We start from the raw sequence: 12,207 nt of genomic DNA on the forward strand, positions 1-12,207 counted from the left end.
ACTAGCATTTCTAAATACAATATTGAATAATAGTGGTGATAATGGGCATCCTTGCTCCATCCCTGATCTTAGTTTATTTCCATTTGCTTCTTATTTATTATTATTATTTATCATTTAGAGAAGCATTGGTGAACCTTTTAGAGATCACATGGCCAAACTGCACCTTCAAGCTGCCTGTGAGTTCCAGAGAAAAATGTCCTCTGGCTTGGGTCAAAGCTTTAGTAAGATAATCATATAGGATTTCTGTTGGTTTTGTTATATTGATGGAGTAGAACAGTTTTCCTAATATTGAACCAGCTCTGTATTCCTGTTATAAACCTCACCTGGTCATATTGATATTATCTCCTCACTAGAATTTTATTTACAATTTTTGAATCAATATTCATTAGCAAGATTGGTCTAAAGTTTTATCTCTCTGTTTTTGCTGTTCCTGGTTTAGAATATCAGTATCAAATTTTTCATTGATGGCTTATTCAATTTATTTTTCTTAGATGGGATTTAAGTATCTATTTCCTCTTTTGTTAATCTAGGCAATTTATATTTTTGTAAAATTCATCCATTCCCTTAGATGGTCAAATTTGTTAGCATATAATTGGGTAAAATAGCTCTTATTTTCTCTTCATTGGTTTCATTTTTGATGCTCATAATTTGGTTTTATTCTTTCCAGAGGTTTTTTCATAAATCCAGCTCCCAGTATTAATTGTTCAATTTTTTCTTGCTTTCGATTTTATTAATCTCACCTTTGATTTTAAGGATTTCAAATTTAGTGTTTAATAGGGATTCCCAAATATTAATTTGCTTTTTCCCTAGTTTTTTTAGTTGCATGCTCAATTTATAAAACTATTATAATATAAAATTTCCCCTAAGCATTGCTTTAAATGCATCCCAAACATTTTGGAATGTTTGTCTCGTTGATGTCATTTTCCATAATAAAATTATTGATTAAATATCATCATTTATTCTATAAAGATCTGAAAAGAATGAATTTAACACATGGTCAGTTTTGGTCGAGGTGCCTGGGCACTGCTGAAAAAAAGGTGTATTCTTTCTTATTCCCATTTAGCTTTTGGAGTTGCTTTTATCAATGGAATATTTTTTCTGATCCATCCCACTGAATTACCTCTTTCAGGATCTGGGGAAAAATGGATGAGCAAGGTTAGGAATGTGACCATGGTGGATGCAAACTGTGACTTCTTGACCCCATTGGCTCATCTTTTCATTTTTTCTCTGCCTGACCCTCAATAATTCCTAAAACCACAGGTTATCTAGAGTTGAAAGGTTGTGTAGATCCCAATAAGGCATCAATATTGGTAGGGAAGAACATGACAAGTTAATAGCAGAGCAGACTAACCTTGCGAGAGAAGCTGCTTAGGCCTTTAATTTAGGTTTTTCTATATCCAGGCCTGATTGGTAAGCCTTGCTTCTTACCTGGCCAGATTCTTTAGATCACTATCCTTTTCAGCCTCCTCCAAGTAATGCTTAACTCTCCTTTCCTCTCTCACACTGCAACTCAGAAAGAAAAGGAAACCTCAGAACCCTTCCTTCTCCACATAGTCTCATCCTCTTGCTCCCAGGCTCTCTTCTTTCTCTACCTGGTCCTCCCCTTCTTCTTTCCTCTCCTGCCCAAGTCCTCTCCTTAGCCTTAGATTCCATTGTCTCTCCAGCTCCTTTGTAGCCCTCCTCCCTTTTCTGTAGTTCCCACCTTCCTGCCTCTTTCCTCTTTCCCTCTCTTCTTCTTGCCAAAAGCCCAAAATATTCTTCTGGTATCTTTTCCTCTCCTCCATCCCTTCTTTCCCCTACTCTCCCTTCAAATTCCCCCAATCATCCTTTCTCATCTTCCTCCTCCCAAGTGGAAAGAGTAGACCTTTTGGGTTCCAACCCCATCTTTGATCTTTGTTGCCTGTGTGGTATTCATTGACCTTTCCTGGGCTTCAGCTTTATTTTGAAGGTTGGAATAGATGGCCTCAAATGCATGATCCTATGGGGATTCCTCCCCCCTTCCTCTTCCCTCTTTCTTTTCTCTTTTCTTCCACTCTCTCCTCTACCCTCTTCTCTTCCTTCCCTCTTGATCCACATACCAAGTTGGTGACTGTCATAACTGGTTGGATTCTCCCAAGGTATGCTAGCTTGGGATTTAGGGCACTATCTACCACAAAGTGTGCCTTGGCTTTTAATGTCTCTGTAACTCAGATATATGGAATCTGATTAAGCAAAAGATTCCAGACATATTAGAAATAGAAATCAATCATTTATTAATTTATATTTATGTATTTTATCTATTTATTAGTGCATTTGTTCATTTTTCTATAAATTTAATGATTTCTGTTTACAATTTATGTATTTTTAAATCTTTGTACATAGATATTATCCATGTATTTTGCCTATTTATATATTTATACATTTCTCTACTAGTATATTGATCTATTATGTTCTTATATATATTACCTCTTTCTATATAGGTTCAGATTTATTTTTATTTTTCTATGTATTTATGTACACAATTTTCAATACATCCATTTTCAATACATCCATACTTATGTGTTTAAATTCTTTAACTATTTATCCATTTGTCTATTTAACTGTTATGTATATATAATGTGTAATTATCTTTATTATTTATATTTACTTTGCAATTTTACATTGTTTTATTTTTAATTAATTTACATTTTTCTTTGTTTATGTATTATTACTCTATTTATGGATTTCTCTCTATTTGGTATTTAATTTGTTTATATAAAGATGTATTTTTCTATTCATTTAGGAATTTATTAATTTGTGATGTATTTTTCTATTCATTTAGGAATTTATTAATTTGTTCTATTCATTTAGGAATTAATTTATATATATCAATATATTTAATCAATTTATGTATTTATCCATGTTGATTTACATTTATCAATGGTTTTATTTTTCTATTTATCTATATCTTTTTATATTTATTATTTGTTCATTTATACACTTTTATGTATAATGTATATTTTGTATATATAAATTATATATATTTGCTATTTATTGAATTATTCAAGTATTATCTATTTGGCTCTTTTTTATTCATTTGTGTATTTATATTAGCTAGATATATTTAAGGAATTATTTTTCTATTCAAATATGAATTTATTAATAGACTTATCTTTATATAAATCTATGAATTGTATATCTATTATTTTTCAATGTTTTGATTCATTATTTTTATATACATTTATTATGTTTATGCATTTATATTTTCTTCTTTAATTATATTTATTTTCATATTTTTTTCTACTTAGGTGAATTTATTTCTATTTACACAATTTATTCTTTTCTATGTTTATACATGTATCTATTTTTCAGTACATTTATTAACTACTTACATATTTATTCAATGATATCCATTTATCTATTTACTCATCTATTTATTTTTCTAATTATCATACAATCTAACTATATATTTATTTACTTATATAGCTATGTCTACTTAACTCATCTATTTGTTTTTCTAATTATCAGCATATTATCTATTTAACTATATTTACAATTTTATCCAGTCTTTATTAAATTATCCATTATTATGTCTGTCTATTTACTTCATTCAGCATATTTTCTATTTAACTGTTTATTTACTTTATATCTATGTCTATATTAAATTACCCATTATTATCCATTTGCCTACCTACCTATTTATTTTTCTATTTATCAGCATATATCTATTTTACTATATTTTATTTACTTGACCTATGCTTTATCATATCATTATCCATTTTCCTATTTACTTATTTAAATTATTAATTTATTTGTCTATTTTACTCATTTATTATTCTTTATCATGTTATATATTTAACTACATGTATCAATTTTAGCCATTGTCTATTTACCCATCTATTTGACTTTTCTATTTATCAGCATATTAAGCTATATATTTTATTTATATTAAGCTATATAGTGATAATTTAATAAAGATATCATAGAATTATAGGTAATTATTATCCATTTGTCCATTTTTCTATTTATCAGCATATATATTTAACAATATTATTAATAATATTAACAATATATATTTTATATATATTTATGTATAATTTTAATCTATGCATTTATTAAATTATCCATTTGTCTATTTACCCATCTATTTATTTTTCTATTTATCAGCATATTATCTATTTAATATATTTACTTGTTTAATCCATGTCTTTATTAAATTATCCATTTATTATCCATTTGTCTATTTACTTATCTATTTATTAATTAATATTTATTTACTTTTTATCCATGTATTTATTAAATTTATCCATTATTTATCACCCAGAATCTATTTATTTTTCTATTTAACTATATATTTACTTTATCCATGTCTTTATTAAAATTATTCATTATTATCCATTTGTCATCTATTTTTTTATTTATCAGCATATTTAGCTATATATATTTATTTATAAATTTTACCTATACTTTTATTAAATTTTCCATTTTCTATTTATCATCTATTATCTATTTAACTATATAATATTTGCTTTTTTATTAAAATATCTATTAAATCATCTACTTATTTTTCTATTTATCAGCATATATCATTTACTTTTTTTCCTATATCTTTATTATCTATTTACTCATCTATTTATTTTTCTATTTTACATATTTGCTTTTATAACATGTCTTTATTAAATTATTTAGTTTTAACTCATCATTTACTTTTCTATTTTTCAGCATATCTATTTATCTATTTTCTTTTTACCTGTTATTAAATTATCTATTTGTCTATTTACTCATCTATTTATCAGCTATATTTTACTTTTAACCTATGTCTTAAATTATCCATGTTTTATTTTTCTATTTAAATATATTATTTTGCCAGTGCTTTATTAAGTTATCATTATTATCCAGTCTATTTTATTCAGCTATTTTTCTATTTATCAGCATGCTTTAGCATAAATATATTTATTTATTTATTAAATCATCCATTATATTCATCTATTTATTTTTCTATTTATCTATAGCTATATATATTTATTAAATTATCCATTATTATCCATCTGTTTATTTACCCATCTATTTATTTTTCTATTTATGAATATATATATATTTTGGTTTATCTATTTACATTTTCTATGTCTTTCTTAAATTATACTTTGTCTATTTACTCATCTATTTATCATCATGTTATAACAATTGATACATGTCTTTTATTAAATTACCCATTATTAATCCATTTGTCTATTTATTTTACTCATCTATAGTTATTATATATTTGCTTTTTTATGCCATGTCTTATTAAATTATCCATTATTATCCATCTGTTTATTTACCCCATATATTTATTGGTTTATCTTTTTACTTTTTCTATGTCTTTATTAAATTATCCATTTGTCTATTTACTCATCTATTTATCATCATGTTATAACAATTTATATATGACTTTTATTAAATTACCCATTATTAATCCATTTGTCTATTTATTATACTCATCTATTTATTTTTCTATTTATCTAGTTATATATATTTGCTTTTATGCCATGTCTTATTAAATTATCCATTATTCCATCATGCTTATTTACCCATCTATTTATTTTTCTATTTATGAACATATAATATATATATATATATATATTGGTTTATCTATTTACTTTTTCTATGTCTTTATTAAATTATCCATTTGTCTATTTCCTCATCAATTTATCATCATGTTATAACAATTTATATATGACTTTTATTAAATTACCCATTATTAATCCATTTGTCTCTTTTATTAAATTACCCATTATTAATCCATTTGTCTATTTATTATACTAATCTATTTATTTTTCTATTTATCTAGTTATATATATTTGCTTTTATGCAATGTCTTATTGAATTATCCATTATTATCCATCATGTTTATTTACCCATCTATTTATTTTTCTATTTTATTAGTTTATCTATTTACTTTTTCTATGTCTTAAAATTATCCATTTGTCTATTTACTTATCTATTTATCAGCATGTTATAACAATTTTATACATGTCTTTTATTAAATTACCCATTTAATCCATTTGTCTATTTATTATACCCATCTATTTATTTTTCTATTTATCAGCATATTATCTATTATTTAATATATATTTATTTTTTATTTTTCAGCATATTATCTATTATTTAATATATATTTATTTTTTATCATTTTTATTATTCTATTATCAGCATATTTAAATATATACTTATTTTTACCTACGTCTTTATTAGAATTATCCATTATACATTGTCTTATTAAATATTTACTCATTATTATGCATTTGTCTTTTGACTTTCTATTTATCATATTTTCTATTTAAATATATATATAATGTTTACCTTTTTACCTATGTTATTAAATTCATTATTATCCATTTGTTTTTACCCATCTATTTATTTTTCTATTTATCAGCATGCGATTATTTAACTCATCAGGGTCTTTATTAAAATAAAGCATCCATTATTATTTGTCTATTTTACTCATCTCTAATTTTTCTACTTAACGTTTGCTTTTTATCCATGTCCTTATTAAATTAAATTATCTATTATATTCATCCATTTGTTTATTTTACCCATTATTTTCTATTTATCAGCATATGAAATCTATTTATCTTTTTAAATTATCCATCATTTATCCATTTGTCTACTTATTCATCTATTTTATCAGCATGTTTTATCTATGTAACTTATTAAAATCATCCATTATTATTATTTTGTCTATTTAATATTTGCTTTTATGCATCTTATTTTATTAAAACTATCCATTATTATCCATTTGTTTATTTACCCTATTATTTTCTATTTATCAGCATATATCTAAATATTTATCTTTCATTTACTTTTTACCTATCTTTAAACATCCATTATTATTATACACTTGTCTATTACTCATCCATTATTATAATACACTTGTCTATTTACTCATCTATTTATTTTTCTATTTATCAATTTAACTAGATATATTTGCTTTTTTATCCATATCTTATTAAATTTATCCAGTTTTATTTACCAATTCTTTTTACTTTTCAAATGAAATCTATTTACTTACCCTTTATTAAATTTATCCATTTGTTTTTTACTCATCTATTTATTTTTCTATTTATTCGTCAGCATATTATCTATTTAACAATATTTATTTATTTTATCCATGTATTAAATTTCCCATTTTTATTTGTCTATTTACTCATCTATTTATTAAATTTCCCATTATTATTTGTCTATTTATTAATCTATTTATTTTTCCAGCATATTATATCTATTTAACTATATATTTTTTACTTTTTATCCATTATTATCCAGTCTATTTACACTACTTATTTTTCTATTCATTGGCATATTATCTATTAACTTACATACTGTCTCTATTAAAATTTACCCATTATTAATATAATCTCCATTTTTCTATTGAATTTCTATTATCAGCATATTTTCTATTTAAATATATTTTTTTACTTTTTACCTGTCATTAAATTATCCATTATTATTTGTCTATATTATTCAACTATTTATTTTTCTATTTATCAGCATTGCTATCTATTTATATATTTTATCCATATCTTTCTTAAAGCATCCATTATTGTCTAAGTACATCTATTTATTTTTCTATTTATATCTACATATTTGCTTTTTATCTATCTCTATTATAATTTATCCATTTATATATATTTCTATTTATGCTCTGCACATGCATCCACTGATATTTATTTACTACTTATACATGTCTTATTAATAGGATCCATTATTTGTTTACTCATCTATTTATTTTTCTATTTTCTATTTATATGTACATATTTGTTTTTTATCTTTATTAAATTATCCATTATTTTATCCATAACAATATATTTTTACCCATCTATTTTACTTTTCTATTTATCAGCATATATCATTTATATTGTATTACTTTACCTATCTTTGTTAAATTTCCATTATTATTATCCATTTGTCTAAATACTCATTTATTTATTTTTCTATTATCAGCATATTATATCTATTTAATATCTATTTTATTACTTTTTATCCATACTCTATTTATTTTTCTATTCATTGGCATATAATCTATTTAATGTATATACCATGTCTGTATTAAAATTTACCCCATTGTTATCTCAAATTTTCTATTTAAATATATATTTTTACTTTTTACTTATGTCTTATTAAATTATCCATTATTATCCATTTGTCTATTATTTAACTATTTATTTTTCTATTTATCAGCATTGCTATCTATATTTAACTATATTTGTTTACTATCCATGTCTTTCGTAAATAAAGCATCCATTATTGTCTTTTTTACTCATCTATTTATTTTTCTATTTATGTCTACATATTTGCTTTTTATCTATCTCTATTATAAATTATCCATTTATATTTCTATTTATCAGCATGTTATCTATTGATATTTATTTACTTATCCATGTTCTTATTAAAGCATCCATTATTATTATTTATCTATTTACTCATCTATTTATTTTTCTATTTTCTATTTATAATACATATTTGTTTTATCCATGTCTTTATTAAATTATCCATTATTTTATCCATTAACAAATTTACCCATCTTTACTTTTCTATTTATCAGCATATTATATAGATAATTTATATTTATTACTTTTACATACCTTTATTAAAATTATCCATTATTACTCATCTATTTTTCTATTTATCTGATTAATATATTGCTTAAAGCATGTCTTTATTAAATTGTCCATTATTATCCATTTGTATGTTATTTACATGGTCTATTTAACTTTTATTTAGTCTATCTAAATATTTATCTATTTATTTACTTAAAAAACCTTTGTTCTTTATGTTATCCATATATAGTATACATTTGTCTATTTACATCATCTATGTATTTTTCTATTCATTACATTCATACATATTACTTATCCTTTTATTAAGTTACCCATCATTATCCATTTTTGTCTATTATTAAAATCATCTATTTATTTTTCTATTTATCAGCATATCATCTATTTAACTATACATATTTACTTATTTATCATGTCTATTATTTTTTATTTATCTATGTATGCTTATGAGTCATATTTGTTAACAATATATTTATCTACATATTGATGGATTTATCCATTTTTCTGTTTATCTTTTTAACTCTTAAAATGTATATTTTACTTATCTGTGTCTTTATATGTATCTATTTATCTCTCAACAAGGTGAATTGATTTATGATATTCATTGATGTATTTTTCTGTCTAATCTATGTATAATTTTTGGTTATTTACTTATTTAACTATTTGCATATTTCTCTATGCATTTATTTTCTGTATTTATATATTCTGTATCCATATTTATATATGAATATAATTTTAATGATTTATTTCATCTATGAATATTATCTATACATGTTATTATCAGTATATTTACTGTTTACCTGTTTAATTATCCATTTATTATCAGCATATTTATTTATCTATTTAAACATATATTTACTTTTACCACATATTATTTATATTTTACCTGTTTGTTTATCTCTTTTATCCATTGGGTTTATTGATTTATCTGTTTATTGATTAATTTACCTATTTATTTATTTTTACTTATTTACCTATGTAGTTTTTTCTCTGCCTTCACTTTTTATATGTTTGCCTACTTATTTGATCATCTATTTATCTGTCTATATTTCTATTTATCTATGGATCTAAATCGTGGTTAATTTGTTCATAGTGTAGAGTATATGTATGTATATGTGTGTGTGTGTGTGTGTGTGATCAATGTAGGCATTCTTCTTTCCACGAGTCGCTGCGCAGTGAACTTTCTTGTGATGGTTCATTCCATGTTCTTCTCTCTTCCTCCAGGATCTATAGAAAAAGTGGGAGAGTCGCATCTAAGGGATGTGACTATGGAGGAAGTAAAGCCAAGTGGTCCCTGTAACATCCTGAGGTTGACTTCATTATCTGTGCATTCTCTTTGCTCTGACTGATCCTCCTAGAATCCCAGGTTGTTAGCAGAACTGAAGGGTCTTTGGAGATTCCAGCAAGTCCATTGCCCTCCTTTATACATTACATGGCAGGACAGGGAAGTGAGCAGTGACAGTTAGCAGCATAGCTGACACTAGAACCCAGATCTCCTCAATATTCTAATCTGCCCAGGGAGGCTGCTGGCTCTCAGAGGGAGTGTATACGTCCAGAGTCAGAGCAAGCGAAGGGCTGGGTAAGCCCCTTGTATGAGCAGTTGGGTTTGAAATTGGGTCTATAAATGCAGGCCTGCCACTATTGCCAGTCCATCACTCCTTGAGCTCTAGAGGCATGGTGAGCCTTCCTTCTCCTTACCTGTGAAGTTCTCCAGGACTTTTGGACATCTCTAAGCTGCACATCCACTTCTTCATTCTTTTTTCCACCCTGAAATATAGATGGAAATTCCAGCCTCACAACCTTTCAATGTTGGGGGTCAGAGCTCTAGAATTGTTTAAACTCTTGCCCCCTCCTCCTTTATCAAGTGCCTTGTTGCCCCCTATTCTCCCTTCTTTCATTCCCTCTACTTCCCTTCCTCCTTCTTCCTCTCTACCATATCTCAGCCCTTCTTTTTGGCTCTATACCTTCTTTTTAAAGGCATCGCCTTTCCTCTTTCCCCACCCTCTATCCTTCCTTTCTGACCCTAGTTTTCTCCCCAAACATATCCTTCATTTTTCTCCTTATTCTTCCTTTCAACTCCATGCTCAGCCACCATAAACCCTTTTATTTTATCTGAGAATGGATAATAAGTATTGGGTCCAATACAGAAGAGTGGTAAAGGCTCGGCAATTGAGGTAGGCTTTCCAGGGTCACAAAGCTAGGAAGTGGCTGAAGCCATATTTGGACCTAGGACCCTGCCCCCCCCTCCAAGCCTGCCTCTCTATTCTCCTGAGCCACCTAGCTGCCGCCCCATCCCCCAACTTTTCACCTTCCTTTCCTTCCTACAACCCCCCTTCCCTCCCCTTATACACACACTTTGCTCCCTCCACCAATTTTCCTTCCCTTTAATCCAACCCTTGTTCCTCTCCTCCTCCAATGGAGGGAATAATAGGTTTCCTTGTGGAAAGAGCAGAGCCTTTGGAGAAAGAGGCCCTAGGTCAAATTTTCATCTCAAAACCATATTACCTTTATCATCCAGGGCAAATCGTTTAACTTTCCTGGTCTTCAGCTTCATTTTCTGTCAAACAATAGAGTTGCATTTTCATTGGCCTTAAACAGCCCCTTCCACTTCAAGAAAGATTGTTCTAAAATCTTTTCCTCCCCCTTCCCCTTCTTCTTCAGGTTTTCACTTTCTTTCTCCCCTCCCCTTTTTCTCTTCCCTTTCCTACTTCTCTTCCTTCCCTCTCTCTTACCCCCCTCTCTCTGTTCCCAGAAATGGTTTCAGTCCACAAACCTTGGAAACAGTGATGTCTATGTTCAAATGATGGCTCTGCCACTGGGTGAGCTCTAGAACAGATGGAGATGATTGTCCTGTAAAATAAAAATGAGGAATCTTCAAATTATTGTATTTAGAATATACCTAGACATTTAACATCATCTAATTTTCCCTCTTTTGAGGACTTTGTTAGAGCAATTCATCGCTCAGCCTACACATATATGTAATTCATCAGTAATTTAAAATCTGAGAGTATCTTGGCAGAGATCAGAGGTCAAGTCCCTTACCCAATTTATAAACAAGCAGGAGTCAGAGGCAGAATTTGAACCCATACTCTGGGGTATCACCTCACATGTAGCAGATTGATTAATATAACAGCAAAGGAAAGTAATGAATGCTGGAGGGGGTGTGGCAAAGTTGGGACATTAATGCATTGCTGGTGGATATATGAATTGATCCAACCATTCTGGAGGGCAATTTGGAACTATGCCCAAGACTGTTTGCCCTTTGATCCAGCCATAGCACTGCTGGGTTTGTACCCCAAAGAGATAATAAGGAAAAAGACATGTACAAGAATATTCATAGCTGCACTCTTTGTGGTGGCCAAAAGTTGGAAAAGGAGGGGATGCCCTTCAATTGGGGAATGGCTGAACAAATTGTGGTATCTTCTGTTGGTGATGGAATACTATTGTGCTCAAAGGAATAATAAGGTGGAGGAATTCCATGGAGACTGGAACAACCTCCAGGAAGTCTGCAGAGCGAGAGGAGCAGAACCAAAAGAACATTGTACACAGACACTGATACACTGTGGTACAATCAAATGCAATGGGCTTTTCCATTAGTGGCAACACATTGATCCTGAACAACTTGGAAGAATCTATGAGAAAAACCACTATCCAC

At 27.6% G+C, this 12,207-nt stretch overlaps 1 long non-coding RNA gene across 33 annotated transcripts in view; it reads right to left on the bottom strand.

The window, feature by feature from the left end:
* Window positions 1-12,207, bottom strand: part of LOC103098510 (uncharacterized) — a 143,087-nt gene that overhangs the window by 43,056 nt on the left and 87,824 nt on the right. For all 33 annotated transcript variants that reach the window (XR_008914595.1, XR_008914569.1, XR_008914566.1 and 30 more), the window contains 4 exons: window positions 11,326-11,402; window positions 11,058-11,109; window positions 10,251-10,319; window positions 1,429-9,779 (listed from right to left, as the gene is read on the bottom strand). This is a non-coding gene — a long non-coding RNA (uncharacterized LOC103098510). The remainder of the gene's footprint in view (window positions 1-1,428; window positions 9,780-10,250; window positions 10,320-11,057; window positions 11,110-11,325; window positions 11,403-12,207) is intronic.

The sequence above is a fragment of the Monodelphis domestica genome, chromosome X, assembly GCF_027887165.1.
Source record: "Monodelphis domestica isolate mMonDom1 chromosome X, mMonDom1.pri, whole genome shotgun sequence".
Taxonomy (NCBI): Eukaryota; Metazoa; Chordata; class Mammalia; order Didelphimorphia; family Didelphidae; genus Monodelphis; species Monodelphis domestica.